This window comes from Leptonychotes weddellii, chromosome 10 (genome assembly GCF_054177405.1).
Source record: "Leptonychotes weddellii isolate Sample4059 chromosome 10, ASM5417740v2, whole genome shotgun sequence".
In the NCBI taxonomy this organism is placed as follows: domain Eukaryota; kingdom Metazoa; phylum Chordata; class Mammalia; order Carnivora; family Phocidae; genus Leptonychotes; species Leptonychotes weddellii.
In genome coordinates, this window is record NC_138378.1 from 90,460,752 (window position 1) to 90,487,931 (window position 27,180).

The 27,180-nt window shown below is 49.7% G+C and overlaps 1 long non-coding RNA gene across 1 annotated transcript; it reads left to right on the forward strand.

Annotated features, from left to right (window-relative positions):
• The first annotated feature begins 26 nt into the window (after nucleotides 1-26).
• On the forward strand, nucleotides 27-21,596 carry LOC115944272 (uncharacterized). The gene is made up of 7 exons (XR_014138228.1): nucleotides 27-2,872; nucleotides 4,341-4,475; nucleotides 10,914-11,283; nucleotides 11,400-11,529; nucleotides 15,535-15,710; nucleotides 17,540-17,655; nucleotides 20,724-21,596. It is a non-coding gene; the product is annotated as an uncharacterized LOC115944272 (long non-coding RNA).
• Nucleotides 21,597-27,180: the final 5,584 nt, after the last annotated feature.

Genomic DNA, 27,180 nt, shown 5'->3' on the forward strand with positions numbered 1-27,180 from the left:
AGCCGAAGGCAGTCGCTTAACCAACTGAGCCACCCAGGCGCCCTCTTTTTTCTTTTCAATAAATATTTCTGTGGCGCCTGGGTGGCTCAGTTGGTTAAGTGTCTGCTCAGGTCATGATCCCCAGGGTCCTGGGATGGAGCATAGTCAGCTCCCTGCTCAGTGGGAAGTCTGCATCTCCCTCTCCCTCTGCCCCTCCCCGACCACATGCGCGCGCGTGCTCTCTCTCTCTCTCTCTCTCTCTGTCACTTGCACTCTCTCTCAAGTAAATAAATCAAATCTTTAAAAAAATGTTTCTGAAGCAACTAGATATTATATGGGAAAAAAAATCCTGACAACTACCTCACACTACACACTAAAATTAATTCAAGTTGGATCATAAACCTAAGTGTAAAAACTAAAACTTTATAGTTTAGTTTCTAGAAGAAAACATGAGAATGTCTCTGTGATGTTGGGGGTGGGCAAAGAATTCTCAGGACACAAAAAAAGCAGTAACCATGAAATTTAAAAAGAGGTAAATGTGAGGGGGCGCCTGGCTGGCTCGGTCGGTAGAGCATATGACACTTGATCTCAGGGTCTTGAGTTCAAGCCCCACAATTGGGTATAGAGATTACTTATAAAAAATATTTTTAAACCAAGAAAATACACAAAATACTTTGGGGCGCCTGGGTGGTTAAGTTGGTTAGGCATCTGCCTTTGGCTCGGGTCATGGTCCCAGGGTCCTGGGATCGAGCCCCGAATCAGGTGCCCTGTTCGGCGGGGAGCCTGCTTTTCCCTCTCCAGTTCCCTGTGCTTGTTTCCCTCTCTCTCTATCTCTCTCTGTCAGATAAATAAAATCTTAAAAAAATAAATAAAAAAGAGGTAAATGTGACTTCTGTTTATTAAAAGGCATCATTACAAAAGAGCAAAGGCCAGCTAAAAACTGGGAGAACCTCTTCACTACACATTCAGCTGACTGACAACTCAAATCCAGAATGTAGAAATTTCTTCACTTAACCACCAGTGGTCTTGATTGCATGCCCCTACATCATGCTCTTCCAGCTTTGGGAAAGGCCCTCCTGCCTGAGGAGGGTGCCCCTGACTGGCGGAGAGATGATGTTCCCTCAGCCATGTTGATCCCAAGAAGATGAGGACTTTGGGAACAAAGATTTTTGAAAAATTAAAGCCAGTTCATAGGTTCGTTTTTCTTTGCAAGTGGCAGCCAGGAGAAGAACCAGAGGTTCTGTGGTTCAGGACTCCAGACTTGCCCTGACATTTTTTTGCCAGGATTCTCCAGAGACACAGGACCAATAATTGTGGGTGTGTGTGCAGGTGCGTGCGTGCGTGCGTGTGAAGAGACTTATTTTGAGGATTTGGCTCATGTGCTTACGGAGGCTGGTAGGGTGGGTTGGCATCTCCTGGCTGGAGATCCAGAAAGAAGGCAAGCAGACCGCTGGCAGAATTCCTTCTTGTTCCAGGCAGATGTGTCTTTTGTTCTACTTAGACCTTTAACTGATGGGATAAGGGCCACCTACATTATGGAGGGCAATCTGCAATACTCAAAGTCCACCCACGAAAATGTAAATATTATCTAAAAACGCCCTTACAGAAACATCCAGAATAAGGTTGGAGCAGATATTTAGGTACTGTGGCCCAACCAAATTGACACAAAACTAACCACTGCCCCAAGTGTGCTACTGAATTCTACCCACCTAGTGGAGACATGATCAGAGACCGACGGATTCTCACAGAGTTTGGATGCAGCTATGACAAGCCCACAACATTACTGCCAGGCAGGAAATGGGTCGGAAGTTGAGGCAGGAAATAGGAAAGCTGGTTTTCAGCTTTATGAAATGTGCTCCTGTTGGTGGAAGGTTGTGTGCCTCCGGTGGATTGAGGGAAAGATTAATTGATTCAGGGACATAAAATCAAGACAACTGGATAGCCTCGTGAGGCTCTCAGAAGAAAGAATCTAAAAGCATAAGGGAGACAAAATCAGGTTTACCTGATGGCCACTGTGTCTGAGTAGAAACTGGTGGATGAATGAAGACAGCGTAACAAAGGCAGCCCACACAGGAGGAACCCAAAGATATGATGAAGTGCTATTTAGGCACAGATTGACCAAAACCAGGGGCTACTGGAGAAAAACAAAAATGAGCATGACATAAGATTAAAAATGTCAAGAAGTCCCACAGTGGTCTGCCTTTCCTCGGGGGATTATAAAGAACTGTAGCAGAACACCAGCCAAAAATGGCAAAAGAAAGGCTGTAAAGAAAACTCGGGAAGCCCAGCCCACTGAAGAGGGAACTTTGGGGTCCAATGCATACTTGGTGATGTGCCAGTCTGTGGACCCTCTTGTGGACCCCTAACCTTCCCCATCTGGACATATGCACGTAATATAGATTAAGTAAGTGAGGGTAGGAGATCTTTGCCCAAATTCCATTATCTTACACTGTATCCCAGAATTCCTGTTGGTTTTGTAGGAAATATAACTACTGTAATGGATCTAAAAAATGCACAAATGGTATTCCGTATCTGAAAATTGTTCTAATTAACTTTTGATCTTTTGCCCAGTTAAAGACTTAATTTTTTGTAATGTTAGGTCTTGTTTAAACTATATCTTGTTTCTTCTCATAAGAGAAATTTGTCTTCAGTTTTGATACCTAACTGCTTTGAGGATTTTAATACCTAATTTTGTTTCTTTGTTTCTTTCTTTTTTTTAAGGCGGGGGGGGAGGACAGTGGGAGAGAGAGAATCTTAAGCAGGCTCCACCCCAGCATGGAACCAAATGTGCGACTCCATGCAGGGCTCGATCTCACAGCCCTGAGATTACGACCCTGAGAGCACAACCTGAGCCTAAACCAAGAGTCAGACGCTTAGCCAACTAGTGACTCAGGTGCCCTGGAATTTTGTTTCTTATCTTTTGTTTGATATAATTTGAAAAATTATGGTTTTAATGCAGGTAATCTGGAAGGGACAAAAGTATAATTCCTAGCAATTTTCATATTGCTGCCAGTAGAAAAGTAATAAACCATGCCAATTTATTTTGGCAAAAACATTTTTTTTAATGGACAGCTACCTCACAAAAGAGGATAACTAAATGGCCAATAAGCCCATGAAAATGTTCTCGACCCATTATCATCAGGGAAATGTAAGTTAAAACCACAAAAGAAGTAACACCCATGCAAATGGCTAAAGACAGACTATATCAAGTGTTGACAAATATGTAGACGAAGGGGAATTCTCACTCCTAGTAGTAATGCAAAATGGTACAGTAACATTGGAAACATTTTTGGCATTTTCTAGTAAAATTAAACATTCACTTCCTGAGTCATGCAGCAACTCCACTCCTAGGTGTTTATCAAAGATAGGTGACTGCAAATGTCCACCAAAATGTTCATAGGCTTTGTTTGCGATAGCTAAAAACAATACACAACCCACCTATCTATCCAAAGTCTACTGAGACACAATCCAGTTGTGCTAAAGCCGTTCAGTGGAAAACTACTCAGCACTGAAAAACAACAAACTAGTGATCATGCAAACTTAGATAATCTCAAAAACATGACGCTGGGTGAAAAAAACTGGACACAGAAAATCCTAACACTGTATGATTCCATTTTTATAAAGTTCGAGAACTAGGATGATAGAAATCAGATAGTGGTCCCCTCTATCGGGGGGTGGGTGATGGACGTGCTCCAGATTTTGATCTTGATGCTGGTGGTTGTGGAAAGGGGGAAATACATAAATAAGCATGTACATTTTACTGCATGTAATTTACATCTCAAATTTAGTAAATGCTGAAAGAAATAAGTGGAGGGCGGGGAGCTATGCTTTTTTCCACGATCGACCATGTGTCAGAAGGGATCTCTGCTGGAAGATGGATTGAGGCTCTAGCAGCCTGGGGGGTCTAGAGCTGGCTTAGAGCCAAAGTTAGGCCGGTCTTCTCTTTAGCCAAGGAACCAGGGCCTCTCTCCACTTGACAGAGCAGGCCAGCCCCAGCAAGTGATGATGGGTTCTCTGTACAAAGTGCTGGAAGGCTGCCCCTCCCTTCGGTGTGGCCACCTCCTTGGCTAGCCTCCACAGGTCTCAGAAATCATTGACAGCACCTAACCAAAGCCCACAGGACTCTCCACACCTGGCCACAATTAGATGACAGCGGTGTGACCTCTCAAGGGGGAGGTAGGCTTGCTTTGAGGTTCTGTGCGTGGAACCAGAACCACCTGCCCCCCAGGTCTCCCCAGGCAGAACCAGAACCAGAACCAGGGGTTAGCAGCAATGGGACAATTCTTACTTATTGGGCTACTCTGGGCTGGGCCTCAAATCTAGAGTTTTCTTTCTCATGTGTTGGTGCTTTTCACCCTCAGGGCAAGTCAGGATTCTTACTCCAAGGGGCATATATCTGTGCCAAACAGGCGATGAATGACTCTAGGCTCTGCTTACAACCCCTGGGCTCCGGGTTTCTGGACAGAACGTGTGCGACACTCAGTCCAGACATGAAGGTAAAAGAGCTGTAGCGGAAATCCCAAAGAAGGCAATTAAAATGTGTTAACCAAAACAGGAAACACTGGTGAGGTAAATGAGAGTGTATTTATCTTCAGCTGTGTGATTTTATCAATACTTTTATTGTTTGAAAAGTCATATTTTATTTTACTTTATTATTTTTTAAATAATGTAAACACTGTTTATTAGTTTAAATTTTAAGAATCAACCTCTGGGCAATGCTCAGAGGTCTCTTCTTTTACTGAGGTATAACTGACATATAACACTATATTAGTTTCAGGTGTACAACATAATGATTCGATATTTGTACACATTATGAAATGATCACAAGAAAAAAATTTTGTAACTATGGTGTCACAAATTTTATTATTAATTAATTTATTCTGAGAGGTAGGGAGGAGCAGAGAGAGAGGGAGAGAGAGAATCTTAAAGCAGGCTCCATGCCCAGCAGAGGACCCCAAACACCAGGCTCAATCTCAGGACCCTGAGATCATGACTTGAGTGGAAGTCAAGAGCTGGATGCTCAACAGACTGAGCCACCCAGGAGCCCCTATTTTTTTAAGATTTTATTTATTTATTTATTTGCTTGTTAGAGAGAGAGAGCGGGAAGGGGCAGAGGGGAAGGGAGGTAGAATCTGAAGCAGACCCTCCGCTGAACGGGAAGCCCACTTCTCCCCCTGCCTGCCACTCCCCCTGCTTGTGCTCTCTCTCTCTCACAAATAAATAAGTTTAAAAAAAAAAAAAGAAGTTATTTTCAAAACACCCAAACTTCATTTCTCACTTTTTCTAAATTCTTGTGTTCTTTCTATATGGGCATTTGGGGCAAGATTGAAACAAAGCACACACACTTTGTAACAATGTTGGAGCATCAGGTTCTTTGCTAGAGGCAAAAAAAGGATTTTTACTTATAAGAGATGCTGTTTCCTGAAGGAGAGAGATCATCAGGCCCTGGCACCGGCTTACTTAAAAAGAATTAGGAAGGAATATCCTTTGTCTGTGGTGACAAAATATCTCCCACCACAAGCAAACTCACAGCAGCAGTACCCAGTGGGACAGGCTGTCACAGCAGGCCACTTCTCCGGATCCAAGAGGATTCTTGGGCACATACATACTTGGTGCTTCCATGGTGAACGGATAGAATGTGAGACTTAGGAACTTGCAAAGAACAAGGATAGTAGCCAGTAATCATCATCATCATGACCACCTTTTTTTTTTTTTTGGTCCCAAGAAATGTGGGGACAAAATTAAATGATTTTGATTTCATTCATCCAGTCTCTTGTGGATAAAGCTTCCATGTGTCCTTATCTCAGGAAGGCTCTGTGGAGGGGCCTGGTTAATATGCTGTAGTTTCCCATTCTGTGGAGTAACACACAGCCATGACAAATAATGTTGTAGAAGAACACTTAAGGACATGGAAACTTGTTCACAATAGAATGCTGAGTGGAAAAGAAGTCCATTTTCTAGCGTGTACACTGCAATGATCCCATTTTCCACGTCTACCTATCCAACTTCTTTATCTCCATTGGTGCATACACACATACCTACCTTTAAAAGATGTGCACCAAAATGTCAACAGTGACTATCTGAGTGTTTTATTTCCTCCTCCTTGTTTATATTATTTGCCAGGGTCTTTTTTTTTTTTTAAAGATTTTATTTATTTATTTGAGATAGAGTGAGAGAGAGAGAGAGAGGGAGGGAGAGGAGAGAGCCCAAGCAGGGGGAGTGGCAGGCAGAGGGAGAAGCAGGCTCCCTGCTGAGCAGGGAGCCTGATGCGGGGCTCGATCCCAGGACCCTGGGATCATGACCTGAGCCAAGGCAGACGCTTAACCGACTGAGCCACCCAGGCACCCCTATTTTCTAGGTTTTGTATAAGATGTGTGTGAATTCTTATAAGGTTTAAAAAAAAAAAAGCTAGCAAGAGACACTGAAGGAGCTGAGAACTCCAGGGGAGTAAACTGGCGGGTACGTCTACACCACTATGATTTGAAGTCCCAGCTTCTCGGGCAGGTAGCCCACAAGCAGAACCACTTGCTTGCTCCCCTGACTACCCCAAGTACAGACGTGAGAGCGAGACCCCTCCTACTGGCTCTAATGATTAACCTCAGTTACTGAGAATATTCTTGATATTTTCACATCCATATTTTCTCATTTCACTTTCTGGAAAGAAAGCATGGCCGAGTATTCAGAACCAGACACCAGCACGAGCAGTCCACTCAGGCTAGGAGATGAAGGAAACCCCAGCTTGTATCCGGGCAAGATCGACCCTGAACAGGCTAATCCTTTGGTGGCCCTGCAAGCAGGCATCTTTCCCATCATTTGCAGGGTTGTGACTTGCCGCTGTTTTGGGGGTGGCCCAGATGGTGGCCTTCCAGTGAGTGGGCACTGGACCATGGGCAGGGCTGATATGGCACCCTTCATATCATATAGCCCCGGGGCACTGGCCAGCCCACCTTTCCCCTCAGCTCTGCCGGCCTTCCATTTACCCAGGAAGGGCGGCCAGTACCAGAGAGAGAGAAGGGCTGGAGGTCCAGGGAGCTGGGTGGGGTGGAGGGGGCGGGAGGGATGTCGCGCAAGCAAGTCTTCACCTTATCACCTGCACACAGGGCTTTCAGAGAAGCTCTGCTGTGCAAGGCTGCACCAATTAAAGGTGTGCGTGGAACCTGCCCAAATGTCCAGCCCCTACTGTTAAGTGAGTCACACAGTTGCCAGAGTACAGACAAACAGGAAAAAGCTCACTAGAAGACGACTTCCTCAGGGGTGGGGATTGGGGTTTGTTTTGTTCACTGCTGTCTCTCCAGTGCCTAGAACACTGCCTGGCACAGAATGGGCATCCAATACATAAAATCATCACTGCGTGCATGAATGAATGGAACTTGCTAGTAATCAAAGAAATGTCCACTACAATAGTAACATGGCATTATTTTGTATATTAAGCTGCCCAAAAAATAACATATGAAAAATACACAATCCTGGTGAAATTTTATGAGATCTGCCATGTATCTGGTATTAATGACAATATGTAGTAATATAACTCTTGTGGAAAACAATTTGGTAATAGAGTCATTTAAAAGTTCCTACTCAGTAATTCTAGTCCTATACATTCATGTGAAACAAATAAACCAGAAAAAGGAAAACACTGCCTGTGTACAATATTCCTTAAAGTGTAGCTTATAATAGCAAAGAGATGGAGGTAATCAAGTAGCGAGCAATAGGGATGGTCAAATAACTTGTGGTTATTGAGGTTTGGATCGTAGTGTAGCAAAGTGATAATTAAAAAAAGCAGGATGTGAAAGTGTCCATATACAATGAGTGCAACCATAAAATATATTTTGGGGAAAAGCCTGGAAGGATGGAAAGTTTATGGATCTTTCTTCCCCCCTCTCAATTTTGTCATGAAAATCTTTTTAACCAAAAAGAGCTTAACCAGGGGCGCCTGGGTGGCTCAGCCGGTTAAACGGCTGCCTTCGGCTCAGGTCATGATCCCAGGGTCCTGGAATTGAGCCCCGCATCGGGCTCCCTGCTCAGCGAGATCCTGCTTCTCCCTTTCCCCCTGCCTGCCTCTCTGCCTACTTGTTCTATCTCTCTGTCAAATAAATAAATCAAAAATCTTAAAAAAAAAAAAAAAAAAAAAGAGCTTAACCAAGTAAGACCTGTTTCCATGACACCATTCACCAGTAAGCATGTATATGGCAGCTGGCCCAAGACACTCACCCACTTAGACTGTTCCCAAGGAAGTGGGAGTGGTCCCTCATCACCATGCCCTCCCTGCTCAGGTGGGTCCCCAGTCTCTGGGTATTACGCCACTGGACAGCAGAGCCACGCAAGTTTTAAGGCACAGTTTGCCATGGGGTCATTCATCCTTGAGTATCAAACAAGTGTAGCTGTGGGAACATTATTTAGTAACGTCTGATCACAGATTGGAGAATGTTTGCCAGAAATAACCCTTTGGGTGGTGGAAAAGCGGGCATGGTGGTTAAATAAGCACTCTGGTGGTTAAATAAGCACTCTGGTTGCTTTTTTATGGTAAAACCATGCATGCATCAAGGCACGTTTCTCTTCCTACTGCAGGAGCGCAGTATCCAGTTCATTTGCAAGGGGTATCAGGTGATTAAAATCTAAGAAGGGGCTACATCCTATGAAGAACCCTCAGATTCTTGCTGATTCAGTACTAGGTGGTAGCTCTTAATCTCACTGCACCCAGGAATCACTTGGAGAGCTTTAAAAATCGATCCCCGGCTCCCTCTTCCAGAGAATCTGATTACAGTGGTTTGGTGAACAGTCCAGGGCATTGGAAATTTTAAAAGCTCACAAGCCTAGATACAGCCAGGGTTGACATCCACTGTTTTGCAGTCTCAGTGGCCGAGATCTGTGCTGAACATATTCAGATTGGGTCCACAGATGGGGCACGTTCTCCACGCAAAGATAAGCAAGAATCCGCGTTACGCTTTGCAAGGTTCTGCTGTCCTGCTCTTAGCTGTCACAGGAAGCAGAGCACAGGGTCAGGAGGCCCAGGGGGTTATGGCTTACTGAGCCAACAGGCTGGGCGCAAAGTATCACTCTATCACCTACTAGCTCTGCAAACTTGGGCAAGTCGCTCGCCCCGCCGGGCCTCCATTTCCCCATCTGAGAATGGGATGCTGTCGTCATGCCAGCCTCACAGGGTTCTTCAGGATGTGATGAGTCAGTGTGGGCAGATGCAGACACCTCAGGAAACGGGAATGCAGTTGTTCTCCGCGGTCGTCTGGCCATGTGGAAGAGTACTGTGACCGTTTGCATTCCCACAGAGCTGGGCCTCCCTTCTGACCACCCTTCCTGGACTGGAGAGAGACCTGCATACCTGCCCCTTATCTATTAAGTGAATTAGAAGCCTGGTGAATTAGTGGGTCTGTAATTTGCAGAATATAGGAAATGGAGAAAACGGGCAGAGGGCAGACGTTGATGTGAAACTCTCCGGAGATCTCCACCTTCAGAGTTAACACAAATGTATTTAGCAAGACTCGCAGCCCATGCTCAGAAGAGAACGCGACCGGTTCAAGAGCAAACAGATCTCATTCCCGGTGCGGAGGGGCAGAGTCGGTAAGATTTCTGGGACCTGTCCAAGGAGAGAGCTCCAGACTCCACACAATGTAGGGAAATTGTCAGGGGGCCAGGAAGCTGGCCTCAGGTATATTCCTGCACGTCTTAATGACGATTTAGATGTTCTTAAATCCTTCTGACATTGGAAAAAACACACGAAGATCTGACAGCAGGGAGCGAGGAGCCAGAACTGCAGTGAGCCTCTTGCTGTCCCTCGGGGCCCTGACATTCACCTCTCCAGTGAGTCATTCCAGGGAAAAGGAATCACTTTTCCTTTGGTCATTTAAACTGAAGAGCAAAGAAGTAAACATGTTACATTTTAGGAAACACATGATGGTCGCTGGCCACATGGAGGCTAATTTCTTTCTTTGTTCCTGGAGCTGGGCTGAGGCTTCCTAGCTGACAAAATTAACCAGAGAATCACATCCCTCTCTCTGGTTTGGCCTAGAAGGGGTCTGGCCTCTGCCATGGTCAGTGTGGCTGACCAGCATGGGATGAGGCTTCTCACTTCCTGGTTCAGCCACGGAAGTGGCTGTAGGTCAAGGCCACACCAAGGGGACTGCAGTGGGCAGCCCACCCTGACTTGGCGTCCAGCCTCCCTGCCTTCGCTGTGGCCAGGATACTGCAAGCAATCGCTAGGTTGTGTTGGGTTCTGACTTGTGTTTTAAAATGAAACAAAACAAAACAAATCTTTTTTTTTTTTTTTTTTTTAGTTTTAAAGTTTTAAAATAGAAACCTTCTTTTGCATTCACTAGTGTTTTGGAAAAAATCCCTCCTGTGTGTCTATCTGGCTTATGTTGTCTCCATAGAATTGGGGGCTTCCAGGGGAAGGGATCTGTGTGTAGAGGGGAGTCTGAGAGAGGCCCCAGACTTGCCTCTGCAGGCGAGGCCTAGGCTCTGGCTTCATGATCCCAGGGAACCCACAGGAGGTAGCCAAAAATAAAGACACCCCGTCCCCCCACCCTGCTTTGGAGGATGTCTTGTAAGCTGAGGTTCTGGTGTAGTAACTCATTTCATCCTTGTCACAACACTCTAGTCTCACTACCATCATTAGCTCCATTTTACAGATGAAGAAACTGATGCACAGGGTGGCTGATGACATGCCAAGGTGCCGCAGCTACTAAGAGGGCAGGAATCGGGATGTAAACCTAGCTGTGGGGCATCGGAGCCCACAGGGGCAACCACTCTGCCAGGCCGTGCAGGGGGATCCCCGGGGGTTCCGAAGCCTGGCTGGCCCAGCAGTCCCCAGGAGACTGGACATGTAGACGTCCATCCCTTTCTCTCCCCCTACACACACGTGCCTGCTAAATCAGGTTCGTGGGGGAATTTGAGTTCCAGAAATCTGCATTTTCATTCTCTAGGTGATTTAGTGTGGTAGGACCACAGAAAAACCAGACGACCGTTCCTGTGTGGACCCACCTGGTCTCACTTCTGGACACAGACAAGTTCCTGAAAAGACATGGGGATAAAGCATCTGTGGCCTGAGACAAAAAGCCTAAAGATGAGTATCTTCACTGGCTCTGTGGAGCTCGTGCCAGCAGCTGCATCCGAGGCCAGAGCTCCCCAGCCAGACATCTTGGTCTCGAAGGACTTTGCTCTTCAACACCCTTGTATCGAGCCTTTCCTACGGGACAGGCCGACCAGCCTGGTCCCTGCTCCACCTGGGGAGGAGGCCGCTCTTTGGCCAAGTGAGGAGCTCCTGGCATGGCACCCAGCAAAGGGCAGATGATGGTAACAGTAACGCCTGCCTCCTTTACAAGGTGGTAGGGAGATTGGCGCATTTGTCATCAACGTTAGACACTCTCCATGTGCTGTTTTGCCAACATTCTTTCATTTTGTCCATTCAGTGGTCCCGGAGGCTAGAGACGATTATGCCCGCTTTACGGAGAAGGAGGCTAAGGAGCAAATGCACACCTGAGATCACACCTGAGTCTGCAGACCGCAGAGCATTTTCACTGTGCTGTTCCAGATGGAAGGGTAAAGATGAGGAACACAATGGTGACAGTAGGGGCCACCCATGGGACCCAAGGCAGGGGACACAGGCCTTGTGGACTCTGGGTTGAACACCCTGAGGCCTGGTGGGAGGGGGAAGTCAGGGCAGGGTGTGTGTAGTCCTTCCTTTTAGCCGTCAGTGTTTTCAATGAATGAGGAAGAGAGAAGACAATGTTAAAAGGACTCTCCCCACTTGCCACATGCACACACAATTTGTTAGGATGTGATTTGTGTGTGTGATTTGATAATGGGGTCAAGAGGCTGCCCTGGCCACAGACTCTGCCTGCCCACCCCCTCCCCGGCTCCCCCTGCCTCCAAGGCTGGGCATGAGGCTGCTGACTTGGAGCCCCAGAGCTGCCTTGAACCCTTCCCCTCCTCTGCTCATAAGCTAAGGGTTTATCTCATCTGCCCCAACAGCAAAGCCTGTTTGGGAAGGTTCTGGCTGCTCCGGCAAGTCTGCTTTCTCCCTTTCCTGGTCTGTTCCTGTCTCGGTCTCTCCTTTTTCTGCCTTCCTTCCCTCTTTGCCCTGTCTCTCCTTGTCTCTGTTTTGGAAGGAATTCTCAGAAGACGCACGCACATCCTCATGGTCTTGATTTCCTGTCCCCACTGTCCCTTTTCCTGCATGCTTTTTGTTAGGTTCTTAACTCCTGGTGTTTTCATCCTGTATGTGTGACATGGGGAGGAGAAGAGGACAGGGCATATTAGAAGGACTAGGCCGTGGGTGACCACTTTGTTAAATGGAAGTGACAATGATGACCAACATGGGAGAAAAGAGGACTCAGTCTGACTGTCTGCGGGTCCCTTCCTGCAAAGCTCGTCTGGCCGTGTGGGGCAGGGGAGGGGATCGAAGGCTGGACTGCTACCCTGGCTATACATTCAGTGGGGAGGGAGCACCCCGTGGCTACAGGGAAGGTCAAGACCAATGTCCCTCTCCAGCCGCTTCTGCTCAAGAAATTCTGGAGTTGGGGAGTTGTCCGTGTTTGTGTATTAAGGGGAGCCAGAGTTGCTGAATTTTTTTCCTGGATTTATCTGAAGACTTGTACAAAAAATACCAGTCTGGTTAATCCCTTTTTAGCCCCCAAGGGCCTGAGGCCATTTAGAACCTCCTGCTAGTGGTCAGCACTAGGGCGTTATGGCCAAAGGGCCCTGACTGCTCGTTCTAGGCCTCTGCGTGGACCCCCACCCCTGGCACACAACACGCACGGGGCTGGGTGGTGTCTAGCTACACAGCCCCCCTGTGCCCGTCTCATCTGGTATCCTAATGAGGGAGGTCAACCCTTTCAGGGACAAGCGTGGCCCCTAAGGGTGAACCAAGTGCTACCAGGACAAGGGCAGAACTTTCAAGGTGGGCTCTCCCCTTTCCAAACTCTGCAGGGGCAAATCGGGATGAGCAAGGAGGTTCTGCTCACCATGACAGAGCTCCAGTATTCCCTTGCTACAACAGGCCTGGCTCATTCTTTCCCCCATTCTGGAAAGGACACCCAGGAAGGCCTATGTCTGGTGCAATGGTTCAGCGGTCTGGGGAAGGAGCCAGCTTTTGCCAGGCCTTCACCTTGAACCTAATCCAGGCCTCAGTGCCGTGGAGTCACGAGAAGCCCAGCCCGGAGCTGGCAGAACCTTCCTGTGGCCAGGACTGACTGCTGAATTAGCATGCCCCCCTTTAAGCGCCGGGCCAGGGAGAGCCACAGAAGCAGAAGAGGTGTGAGGGGGCCTGCGAGGGAAGGAAACATCACTGACGGAAGGTGCCTAGAGGGAGGGGCTAGTGGTCACAACGAGCCACGAGCCACGGTTTCACACGGTGTCATCGAAGATCCACATTCTACAGATGTGAAAACTGAAGGCCGGGGAGGCGACTCACCCAGTCACACAGTTAAGAAGGGACAGGATGGAACCTGTGTCTGACCCCCTCGTCATCCTCCACACCACACATACCTGGCATGTGGCAGGTGCTTAATGCACATGGTCGGCAAATATGAGTGAATGAACAGACAGACGAACGAAAGAACTGACCAACTGCCCATGCTCGAAGTGGGCCTTGAGGGATGACTGGGCTACAGGGGCGGAGAGGACCAGCAAGTGCATTCCAGGCTGGGCAGATGAGATGAGCACGTGGGGCTGTGCCAGGCTGGGGGAAGAGAGCTGGCTGGAGCAGCAGGTGGGTGATGCCTCAGTGGGGTCCTGGGAGGGGTCCTCCCCCCAGCCAACCTCCCAGGTCGTGGCTTCACTGGGCTCGCTGGGGAGGAAATGGGTCTGTTCGGGGTGGGGGGATGCTCATGCTCACCTAGTACCTTTCCCCTGAAATTAAACCCTTAGCCACGTGGCCAAGGGAGGCTCGCACCTACAGAAGAAGCTAAGAACGGGGACAACTACCTAGCCAAAATTTGGGAGCATTGGCTGTCAGCATCGTCCCCACCATCCGCACCACCTTCATCACTGACATGGTCTCTGGCACCATGGTCATCACCATGCCACCACGAAATTCGGTGGTGAAGACTTTGGCCGGGGAAGCTTACTGGGTCTCTAGCCCAGTGCCGTCACGCACTAACCGGATGAGCTTGGGCACACTTTACAATCTGTCTATGCCTCACGTTCCTCATAAAAGGTCATGCATATGAAGTTCTTAGCATCCTGTTTGGCGCATGGTGTCAGGATAAGTGAGCTCTTGTTATCACTGTTACTATTTTTATCGTAATGAGCCTTCCAAGTGGAGATGTTGTGGGTCATTACCGTAGCACCTGATTTAGAGTGTGGGAATGAGACTGACTCCTCCCCACTTTTCAGGCAAGGAAAAGGTTAAGACCTAAGAAGCAAACACACTTGTCCAGATGGCCCAGCTCCGGAACCTGGGCAGCCAGTGGGTGGGAAGCAACGTTCTGCCCCTCCCCGTGTGCCTGCCTCTTTCATTCCTCCCCTCGGGCAGAGACCCCCAGCCTTTCCCTCTGGGTGCAGGCTCGGCTGAAATGTACTCCAAATTGTCCATTAAAACACACTGCCACTTTATGGTTTGTTCGTTTGCTCCTAAAGACGTGAAACGCAAGCTTATCAAACAAAAATCACACTTCGCCATGCCACCTTGAGTGGTAAATTCCATCATTATTTGCGCCCTCCGGCCCCCACAAAGAACACTGAGTTCCCACCGGAGCTGGTGACGTGCTCCAAAGATTGACCTTTGGCACCCCTCACCCCTTCAGCCATGGGCCCAGTCACAAGGCAGGCGAGGTGGGGGCCAGACAGGTGGGGAAGAGCCCAGAGATCCTGTCTACCAGCGGGGCACCTTGGGTAAGTTTTTAAACTTCTCTGAGTGTTAATATCCTCATCTGTACAATGAACTTAATGATAGGAGCGTCCTCACTGGCTTGTGACAAGAAGTAATCAAATGATACGTCAAAGCACTTAACCCCATGCCTGGCCTCTGAGAAGAGCTCAACATACTGTAGCCAATCGAGAGAAGTTGTTGTATTGTCTTCTGGGCGTTCAAACCACACCTTGGATGTGGCACAAGCTGGAACTGGCCCAGGTTCTAGACAGACCAGGCTGGAGTCCCGGGATGGGGTCAGGGTGGCGCAGGGGCAGGGCTGTGGGCATTCGTCGGGAAAGAAATTGGCAGTCTGTGACAAAAAGCAGAGCTCTAAGGGAGGTCAGCTCTCATACTTTTTATCCAAAACTCTGCTCGGTTGAGAGCTTCAGCCCGATTGCCTCCGGCACCAGAAGCCCTCTTAGCGGGGAGGGAGATTCTTTGCTGGGCCTGGAGGTGGGGGCTGGCCCACACAGCAGCTCTGCCCCAGGCTTCGGCCGGGCACTTCGGGGAAGAGAAAGTGTCAGGTAAGATACAGCCCCTGACCTTTTGGAACTTCTGATGTGGGGTGGTGGCCATGAGGCTCGTTCACTATGTTTCCATTACTCCTGCTTCTGAGCACACTATAGGATCACTTTCTTCTCTCCACACTTCTCCTCGCCCCCGGGTCCGGTGTGGCCATGTGACTGCGTCAGCCTATCAGATGGGAGGAGTGACAGGCAGCACCTCCAGACGGATGCTCGGAAGAGCTGATGCCACACTCCCTTCCTCCCACCGTAACGATGGCAGCTGGGTGAGGCTCCATCCGCCTGTGTCTTCGAATGAAGATGATGGGGAGCACAGCCTCCCACACACCACGGTGGGCTTGCTGGTATGAAATCTCAACCCTCCGCAGGTTCACGCCCACCACTCAGTGTGAGGTCGCTGAGTGCTGGGGTTGACTTGTTACCGCGGTACAAGCAAACTCATCCCGAGAAGCTAGTGAGACAAAGCCAGTGCTAAGGAATGGCCCAGACATGGAAGGAGCCCGGGAGGTGGCTGCAGGTGGGAGTGGGGAGAGGACTGATAGAACAGGGGGCTTACCCCGCAGCATACCGGGCCGACGTGCAGATTGAGACCATGAATTTAAAGCAAGGCAGCCGGCCTGCTGTGTGCTTGTCTCTAACACCAGTCAACAGCTCTGGGGCAGGCACGGAGAAGAGAGATGGGAGGGCTCCTCCCAGGCTGGGATTTGGCCAAGGGGCTGTGACAAAAGAGAGAAAGGTAGAATTGCTGAGGGATTCACACTGGGGCATGGAGGACGAGCCAAGGAGCAGAGCTTGGACAGGGAGGAGAGGGAAGCCGGGAGGAGGCCCGGGGTAGCGCGTGGGGGCTCAGTGCGTTCAAATTCCCGACGAAGGCGAGGAACGGGCAGCCGGGGGCAGCTTGAGTTGCAGGGCTGGGAGGATAGGGAGAGGTGCTGGGAATCCAGATTTGAGGGCGAGAGGAATGAGGGGGTCCAGGTGTCACTGCAGGAATGGGCCCCCGTGGAGACCCGCACTGGCCACCAGAGGAGGGAGGGGTACGGTCCATCTGACTGGATGTGGATGTCAGCGAGCATGATGACAGAAGGGGGTGAAATGAAGGCTTTGGCTAGGAGGGGGTGCAGCCATGTGTGAGCTCTGAGAGCCAGGCAGGGCCACCTGGGCTTCTCACCACTGCCCAGATTCTGGCCCTTTCTATATGAGTGATCCGAAGACTTATTTCCCCTCTCAACGCTTTGGTATCACTTGCAAAAATGGGAACAATACTTTGTACCTGCCTCTTGGGGCTACTACGAAGACTGAAGGAGATCATTCAGACAAAGCACTAAAACAGTGCCGGGGCACATTAATTGCCAATAAGTGTCAAATATTACCCCTCAGAGTAATATTGAATTGTAGCCCCCCCTCCCCATGATAAGTTAAGACTCTAACCACACCCCCCTGCCCGCCCCCTCCGCCCCCCGCCAAGCCTGTAAATGTGACCTTATTTGAGAAGTGGGGTTTTGCAGATATAGTTAAGTCAGGGATCTTGACATGAGACAATCCTGGATTATTCAGGAGGGCCCTAAATCCAAAGACAAGTGCCCTGGTAGGAGACAGACGAGGAGAGACACACCCGGAGGAGGAGGCCGCATGAAGACAGAGGCAGGGAGGCCGCCACAAGCCAAGGGGCACCTGGAACGCCCAAGGCTGGAAGAGGCAAGCAAGCATTCTCCCCCGGAGCCTCCCGAGGGAGCACGGCCTTGCGGACACCTTGATTTTGGGTTTCTGGCCTCTAAAACTGTGAATGAGTAAACTTCTGTTGTTTTATGCCACCGAGTTTTTTAGTAAACTGTTATGGTGGCCCTAGAAAACTAATATATTCCTGATGTATCTGGGCCTCAAGAATCCTTACCTTTGGAGACTGACATGGGCATTGAAGAAGAAAGTGCATGAAAATTTCAGGGACAGTGAAGACGACCAGTAAATACTGGGTTGTCCCTCCCAATCTCCACCATACTGGCATATCCAGGCACACACACACTGAGCGCATAAATACACACAGGGACAAATGTCCAGAGCAGCCCCCAACCTCATAGGTAGCAGTGTTAGGGAAGGAGAGGGTGGTGTATCACCAGACACTTATGAGGACAATGTGACTTGACTGAGGAGGTTTCCTGTCATCTGCTGACCACAGGCTGGGCCCGGGGCCACGCAGGTCTGAAGGAGCCGGGCACCGACCACGGTGGGGACAGAGGCCAGCCTCCAGGGGCAAGACTAGGTGGCTTCGTGCTGTCTGATTAATCAACACAGGTCAGTGTTTCAAATACTGACACCCCCCCACCCCCGAGAACTTGAGTCTGTGATGAGCAGATTTGGGGTCACATTTTCTTCCCTCTCTGAGTCATGGGCAATGGGGCTCCTCCTTTAACTAACCTCACACTGGGCAAGGCTTGCTTCCATTTTGGATATTTTCAACTGGAGATCACGCAGGCTTATGGAAAATAACTTTCAGTTACAGAAAACATGAAAAAGAAGGTTCTTGGCATTTGGGAACTGTGGTAAAGAATTCTGTCTCTCTGAAACTGGAGTTTTATTTGATGTTTCTTGGAAAGAAATCATTCGACTTACTTTATAGTCTTCCAGTTCTTCAAAGGGTTCAGAATCAGACACACAAAAAAGCATAAATAATCCAAAAAAATGTTGTACTCTATCTTGTGAATGCTATTTCCTTCCTTTTCATAAGGTATATTTATGAACTCTGAAAAGTAATTTCACGGAAAAAAAATGCAATCTTAGTCCAGTTTTATAACAACGAAAGTATTTTGTTCCCGCCTTGTGGATTATTTTTAAGGCAGTGTGGTCTTATTTACACAAGTGACATACACGACTTCCCCGAGGCCAAAGTCCTTCAGATTTTACATCTGCCTTCTTGGGTGTTTATGCTTTCAGAAAAGGGGATTTGCAGTCCGGGAATGTGTTCAGTTAATCCAAACGGGGCTCTTTCCCACTGTTTCAGACTCCAGGCGTTAGACTTTACCTGTGGGCGGCCCACCTCCCTCCTCCCCTCCTCCCCCCCTTCCCCGTCTCCCTCCTCTCCCTTCCCCATCCCCCCTCCTCCCCCCTCCTGCTTCCCTCCTCCCCGGGTCCATGTGTAATCAATTGGTCACACTGGCCACACACTGGATTTTAGCCAGGGGGAGAGGCAGGGGGGCAAGTGTGTCTTTTCCATCTCAGCCTGTCTGTCTGTCTGCCTGTCTGTCTGTCTAAACTTTCATGGCCCCGCTAGGCAGGTCAGTCCCACGGGTTGGACCCCAGTAGAGGCAACAGTGCTGTGACCCACGAGGGCGGCCAACAGCCCAGTCCCTTTGATGCTCTGAGAACAGCTCCCAGAGGCCTCTTTGCAGACGGCCATCAGATAAAAGAGGCAGTGCCCCAGGGCTGCCCCGGCCATCTGGTGGGCAAGTATTTTAAGCCTGATTTCTTCTGGAAGGAAGTTCTGGGAAACTTCTGCCCTGGTACTCCACATCTGTGCACAATCGAAGTCCACACGTGACTGGGTCCCACAAAGGGAAGCTCTCAGGGTTCTGGAGGGAGATGGGGGAACCTCTCCCATCCCCCCCCCAATTTGGTACTCCCTGAACTTGTCCAAGGTGCTAGGGTAGCCATGTGCTTTCCCGGAAAAAAGACGACATCATTCCACAGATGTTCCTTGAGCACCTACTATGTGCCAATGCTGGGATGTAAGGAACGGGGCCCACACAGTCCTTGTTCTCACAGAGCACAGACCCCAGGCCTTGCCCATCACTGGACCACCAGAGATTAGGGCCTGAGTCCCACCCTGCTGTCCTACAGCACCCCAAGTTCTAACACACACCAGAGTGTGGGCTCCAGGAGTGTGTGCAAAGCCTCACTGCCCAGAGACTAGAATGGAAGGTGACACTGAATGGGGCCGCTGGGGAGGGCCACAGAGGGAAGGGGACATGTGAGCAGAGACCTGAAGCTGCTGAAGATACCAACCAGCCCTGAGCCAGCCCTGTGGCTCTCGGGGAGGAGCACGGGGGAAAGAGGCACAGCAAGACCGTGATGTGGGAGTGAGTACTCCCGGGGGGATTCTGGGAAATGGCCCATATTGTTGGGATCGATTTCCTCAAATGTCATTTTTCTTCTGATTACCGAAGAGTTGAGACAGCAACCTAAGCGCCCATGCAGACAGCATTGTGAGAGGCTGACTTCTAGGCGTCATCAGGCCTTTGTCCTCCAGGGGACTTTTTTTCTTTTAAAGATTTTATTTACTTATTTGACCGAGAGACACAGCGAGAGAGGGAACACAAGCAGGGGGAGTGGGAGAGGGAGAAGCAGGCCTCCCGCAGAGCAGGGAGCCTGATGCGGGGCTCGATCCCAGGACCCTGGGATCATGACCTGAGCCGAAGGCAGATGCTTAACGACTGAGCCACCCAGGCGCCCCTCCAGGGGACTTTATCTATCAGCATCCTGCCAGCACCAGGGCTCTGGGCAGCAGCTTTTAAAGGAAAGGGTTTGGAGGAAGCTTAGTGGCCCTGGGCCCTGACCAGGCGCCGTGTGGAGGGAGGAAGGGGCCACCACGAAGTAAAAGAGCACCTCCCCCCACCCCACTCTGCCAAGAACCATTTTGCCAAAGTTTGGACCTGCCTCTTAGAAAAGAAGTGTGTAATCTGAATAGGCCACTGTTCCCACGACTGTTTTTTAAAAGGCAAAAAGCACAAATCATGGTCTAGTAGCCAAGAACAGACTCAGGCTTTCATGAAAGATGATGTAGCACAGAATCCTAATTGGACATTTCACTGTCCACCCATGCACCCCTGGGTCGTGCGGCCTCGGAGCCCCTACTGGGTGCCGGGCACTATGTTAGATCCTGCTGAACCTGATGGATGCTGCCTTGACCCTTACAATCTGGAAAGCAGAGAGATGCACGTTCAAATAGAATTATTAAAATCCCTGGGCGGGAATAAGAGCATCTACCTGGGAGTCAACGGAAGTCCAGCCCCAGAGCTCAGTGACTGGGTGCCTGAGTCAGGCTGAGTCACCTGGGAGCTTTGCTAGCCTGAACCCTCCCCAGACCAGGTGGGTGGCAGGAGACCTGCTCTGGGAAGGACTGGGAGGAGTCAAGGCTGGGTCCACTGGGGCTCACACAGAGGCAGTTTGTGAGTGGGCTGACCCAGCATCCTTGCATAGGACTGAGCAAGTGTAAGGTGACCTTCCCCCTGAAGAGCTTGTTTTCCAACTGGGGGCCATGTGGGTTGTGATCTCTTCCCCAACACAAGTGACTGTGTGCCCCATCTAAGTATCCATGCCTGAATGCTTGCTCTCAGGGCCTGCTGTGTGTCCTCCTTGCTTTTCAGGGGAGGCACTTTCCCCCTGATTCTGGGATCCCTCAGATGCCACGCCCAGCTGAGCTGTGAAGGCCCGGACCAAGCACAATACAATACCATTTGTTACCTGTTCTACATGCTGATTCCGATCCACCTCTTACCCCATCCTCCACACACACACACACACACACACACACACACAGCCCAGCCAGCGACCCCTTCTCCTGTCTCTGACCTTGCTGAGCCCTTCGGATTTGCCCTACCTGATCAATTACACTCTCCCCAGGCCCAGAGCCCCAGCAACACCTTGCAGGGGCCTTGGCCCTGGGCCCTCCAGCCCATGCTGTCTGTCCTCCCACTCACCCTGAATTTGGCAGGAAGCACGAATACCAGTGCCAACGCAATATGACAAGGGGAACCAGAAATGAGGATTGAACATTTGGCAGCTACAACAAAAATTTAAACAAACAGAAGGTACCTTACTGAGTGTTGTCCTTCAGAACATTCTTCCGGGGGGTGATGCGCTTGATCCCGAGATGCTGTCCTGGGCCACACGGTTTCTGGAGTCATCCGTGGGAGTCCTGAGTCAGCTGATTCAGCAGCAACCAAGCCCTGCCACACACTGGAGTGAAAAATACAACACTCGAATCCCCCTGCAGTTTGGGAGACATGGACCCTGGAGGTGGGTTATTTTGTAAGAGCCTCGGCCGGGGTTGAGCCTCGGCACCCCCACTTCTGGTGCAGTGTCTGGCCCGTGCTCAAGAGACGTTTCCTATAGGTCTCGAGGATGGCATTGATCGTCCTGCATTTCTCCTGGTTAAAGACCCCATTTCCTCAGATGTGTTTTGTAAGTCTTTTGTAAGTCTTAAAAATGTTTCATTAAAGCAAATGCTTAAATACTGACGCAGCAGCCCTTCTTCAATCGGCAGTGGTTATAGTCCAAGTGGCTGGGATGCCTTTCTAAAACCCCAACATTCTCCCTTTAAAATGAATTGATAACACTTTGTTTCTGGATCAGCCCTGACTTGAGTTGGCAGCTCAACAAAACAGAACTCTTCATTAGCGCTTCTTCCACCCCAGCTCCCCCCACACCTACTCCTCCCCGACACTCCGTTTCTCTTCTCTGGAAGTGCCCCCACCCTCAAGTCCTGGCCCAAGTCCTCCCTTAGGACCCTTGAGTTCTTTTCTTCTCTCTCCCTCCACACTGGGAGGCCGCGTCTCCCTTCCCTCCCAAGCGTCTTTCCCTCAGTCCAGGTCCCCGGCCTCCTGGGAGGCCTTCTGTCCCCTGGGTCTAACACTTCTGCTCACCGCCGCCACCCAGACACCGCAGAGGGTCTTAAATTTTTAACTTCTTACTTTGACATAAACTCGGACTAATAAAGAGGTTGCAAAATAGTATAAACAATTTCCTTAGAGCCCTTACCCAGACTCCCCAAATGCTAACGTTTTGCCACATTTGCTTTCTCCTTCCCTTTTGGCCCCAAGATATAATATACATATGCACATTATAGGTTTTTCTGAATGTCTGAGAGTAAACTGCAGACATGCAGTGCCCCTCACCCCTAATTACTTCAGTGTGTCTCCTAAGAACAAGGACATCCTCTTAACCCACCCTAGTTCAATGATCAAACTCAGGAAATTAACCTTGATGCAATATTATTATCTAATCTACATATTTTATTCAGATTTTACTACTTGTCACAATCATGTCCTTCAGATTTTTTTTTAAGAGAGAGAGAAAGAGCGAGTGGCAGGGAGGGGTAGAGGGAGAGAAAGAGAGTGTGCACATGGGGGTGGGGGAGGGGCAGAGGAGATTCTCTCCCTCTCCAGTAGGCTCCCCGCTGAGCGAGGACCCTGACACAGGGTTCGATGCCAGGACCCTGAGATCATGGCCTGAGCCAAAATCAAGAGTCAGACACTTAACCGATGGAGCCACCCAGGCGCCCCCCAAATCATGTCCTTTATAGTAAACGGAAATCCCAGATCCCATATGACAGTCTGTCCTCACGTCCCTTCAGTCTCCCTTAGTCTAGAGTTCAGAGGAATCTTCCTCAAATTATTTATATCAGCTTATGTTGGTTCTGCAACAAAAGCCCTCCACTGCCCTGCGGAATGAGACGGAGCCCAGTCTCTTGGGCACGGCCCACCTGGCCCTGCAGCCCAGCCCATCATCCCCAGTGCCTCCCTGTGACACTAGTTCCTGGTAGCAGCCTCACCGGCCTCCGTACCATGCCGGCCTCTCTGTCTCTGGTCTCTCAGTCTGGAACTACTCTGAGCTTGGGGATGGCTGCTCCATACTCCAGCCCCACCACCAGACCCGGCCCTGTGATCTCCTTCGCCTTTCATTGTCTGTTCCTTTGTTCATCCGTTTATCTTTTGTCCCTCACCCCCACTGAGGATAAGCCCATGGGGGCAGGGGGCTCAGCAGTCTGGTTCCGGCTGAGTCCTGAGCACTTGGAAAAAACTGGGCCTGGTACATAACGGATGTTCAATAAACATTTGGTGAATGAGGGATTTGGATTAAAGACAAGAAAATCTTTTCACCTATACTCACATGGGTTAGAGATTTTATAGAAAATGAATGATGAAGAAAGCTTTTGGAAATGTCAGCCAATGACCTAGGAAGCTTTGGTGACACGGCCCTCTTCTTCCAACGGTCCAGACGTCAAGATAATAGAATGGATTTACTTTTTAAGTGAATGTGCCAGATCGTCTACATCCAGGGCTTTCTGTGACAGACTTCTCAGCAGAAATAAGTGACACATAACGACATGAAGGTCATGGTTGAGTAACATGGGGAAGAGTTTCTGACCAAGCCACAGGCTGCCTGGAACCCACTCAAATAGCAAAGGGGGCTCCCCTTCCTGTTGGAAAGGCCTTGGGAGGTCCCGAACGACCTTGGAGGACCCCAGCCAGATCTCCAACCTCTCCTCAGGCCTCTGCAGAAAGAGCCCCCAGCCTGGGGCCCGCAGAGCGAGCAGACAGGTCAGGGGCGAGCCTGGGCCTCGGGCAGGCAGGACCGGACTGCTCGCGCTTACAACTGGACACGTTCTGCACCTTCACAAGGGAGTGGACTCCTCAGCTCTAGACACGTGTCTGTCAAGAGAGCTGTACACGTCGCTGTATGTACTTGTGCCCCCATAAAATTTTTTTCAAAAGAGAAAAGAAAATTGGGGCAGCTTCGGCTCTCTGAAAGAGCAGCAGCTTTTGGAGATGGCCTGCCTGAGTCCCCAGGGAGCCCAGTCCTGACTGCTACAATGCAGATTTCATTGGAGAAAGGGGTAGATGACCTGAACCCCAAACTCTGCCCTGGCCTGGAGCCCAGGGGTGTGCACCAGGATAAGACAAGCAAAAGGAACATTTGTACCCAGCCGGGGCTCTGGGCTCAGACACAGTGCAGAGTCCCAGGGCTGCCTGGGGGATGAGGCAGCATACGGAAGGCTGGGGAGGCTCTGGGTTCAGAGCACCCTCCTAGCTCAGGTCTGGGAAGAAAGGTTCAAGGGCTGGGTGAGAATGGAAGTGAGCACATTCTGTTCCTAACGGATGCACAACAGGCCCTCCCTGACTACCCTCACTCTACACTCCTAGGTGGGAGACCACGTTCACAGGGTCCATGACCCCTTTGCTCCATCACCCCAGACTGGGATGCCACCACTAACATGGCCTGACCTGTGGACAAATGCCTGGAGGCTGCCGTGCTGGAGTGAGTGGGGGCTGCAGGTGGACGGAAGGGACCACAGCTTCTGTCAGACTGAGGCCACACCTTATAGAGACACGGGCAGCAGTCAGGAGGCTCAGAAAATACCCAGAACTCTTGGGACAACCCACATGTCCACAGGAGGCCATCAGACGAGGTCACGGAGAGTTGCAGGATGGGGGCCTCTATGGGGTGTGCCACTGGTAAAGCTGAAATGCCCCGGGGCCAGAGATGCAAGTGAGCCCTGGGGCCCACAGCACCCACCCCCTCCTGTCCCTACAAGGTGGTTTGGACCAGGCCACAGAGAGTCACAAGTTCCCAGAATGCCTGGAACTGTTTTCTGAGGCAAGGCAGCCTCACGGGCATCCCATCTAAGGCAGACCCCGCCTGGTCTCAGCCTCCTGCTGAGACCCTCCCGGGACCTGAAAGGAGGAAGGGGAGAAGTCCTATGTGGTCTGGCAGAGTCACTGCTGTGGCGATGAGCTCGGTGACCCTGGGCAAGTAGCTTAAATGCTTTGTGACTCAGTTTCCCTATCTGGACACTTGGGGTAATAAGGGCAGTTTCTTCAAAGGGCTATTTGAGATGATGAGATACTCTGAAGAGGACCTCACACATATGTGCCCAGTGGTTGGTTGTCACCATGGGTGTCATTACAGGGGGCTCTGGGGCCGGGTGGGAGGTGGGGGAGACACGGGTGGAGCCACACATACCCCTGCATCACCTCTCCAAGCTCCCAAAACAGCTCGCTCCCTGGGATTTCACCACAGAATTTCATCGGGGTCTTTCTGCTTCCTGCCCATGAGACCTGGAGCAGCACAGCTCCCTAGCATGTCCTAGTCTTAAGCAATTTTTTTTTTTTACTATTTTATTTATTTGACAGAGACACAGCAGGAGAGGGAACACAAGCAGGGGGAGTGGGAGAGGGAGAAGCAGGCTTCCCGCCGAGCAGGGAGCCCGATGCGGGGCTCGATCCCAGCACCTTGGGATCATGACCTGAGCCAAAGGCAGACGCTTAACGACTGAGCCGCCCAGGCGCCCCTAGTCTTAAGCATTTTTATAGTTTCATTTGCACCTGGGATATGGTAGGGTCTTACTACATACTTGGATTGAATGAATGAATGTTTTAGGAAAACCATTACTTAAATTACTAAGAGAGAAATGAGGTTGCATAAACTCTCTGATGTCCTTCTGGGCCAGAAAGTCAACAACAGAACATGACATCTTTAGGATGTATTTTAAAGAGCAGCCGTCCAAGTTCGATCTTGTTTCGCTAGCAGATAGGGGTTTATTGTAGAGCTGATTCTCCCCAAATCTGCTTTAAGGAGACAAAGGGGAGCGGTTGTGATGATTTTCCCTTGCTGAGTCCCTTTTGGTAACACAGTTATTATATGGCAGAACATTCTAGAAACAAGGGCCTTCAACATTCTAATGTATCTTCTTGGTAATGACTTCTTCTAAGGACTCAGGGCTTGTCTCAGGAAACAAGAGTGTTCAGGAAAGGAGACCCCCATGGTAGAAATTAGGAAAGTTGGAGAATTTTTGCCTTGTCATTTTCCATCTTCTCACACATCCTATCTGGTGTTGCCCTAGTGGAGAATTTAAACAAGCAGCCTGTCACCTCTCACCTTCTGAATTTGTTTTCTTCAGAGAGAACTCCTTACCACCTTTTTATTCGGCTCCTTCCTGACAGGGAGGAATGAGTCAGCGCTTATGGCTGCCAGCAACGGAAAGCAACTCTGGTTAACTCAGCACACAGAGAACTTCCTGGAGGGGTGGGCGCCAGGCTCACAGAACACACAGGAAGCTGGAAGACCAGGCACTGGCATGCTGGTGGCCGCGCAGCAGAGCACCACGGCCAGGGAATGCCAACATGCCCCCACAGCCTCGAGGACGCTGCCCTCCCAACAACCCCTCTTTTTGCCTCGCTTGCTCCAGATTCAAAGAATGTTGCATTGGCCAAGCTTAGGACACGGGTCTGCCCTCAGCAGTGCCAGGGGCAGGGAGAGAAAGGGAAATTGTGGTGGAGATAAGAAAGGGAGGATAAGGGGGTTGGACGCTGGATAATCCCCGTCTCTCCCATAAAGAAAAGCTGCCAAGAAATGTGCAGGATATATGGAAGAACAATCAGGTGTACTGAAAGCATCAAACAGCAAGCCTCGTAGACGGATACAAGTACTACCCACCTTGAAAAACATCTTGGAAAAATGACAGTGCTCCCCTAAATGAGTATGTAGTCACCATCATCCCAAACAAGATCCCCACAGAACTTTTCAAGCTTAAACTGATTCTAAAATGCATATTTAAGACAACATGCCGAATGTCCGGGCGATATTGAAAAGTAAGGATAAGAAATTTAAAACACAAAACTGGAGTAATCAAAGGGTGGGATGGGGGAGTACGCAAAATGGGTGAAGGGGATGAAGAGGCACAAGCTTCCAGTTGTAAACTAGATAAAGCCATACAGACGAACAGTACAGCATAGGGAATATACTCGTGTTGTGGTGACTTTGTATGGTGACAGATGGTGGCCCCATGTACTGTAGTGAGCATCTTGTAATGTTTATAATTTCAAATCACTCTCGTTGCACACCTTAAACTAGTATTGTGTGAACTATATTTCAATTAAGAAAAACTATAGTCATCAGGATAATGCAGATTAAACAAGATCATCAATGGAAAAGAAAAGAACTGAGCAACAGAACCACCTATATGAGAATTGGTGGATGTCAAATAGCCATTTCAGGCTGGTGGAGAAAAGAGGAGTCTTAGCTGTCTTGGGGGGGGCGGGG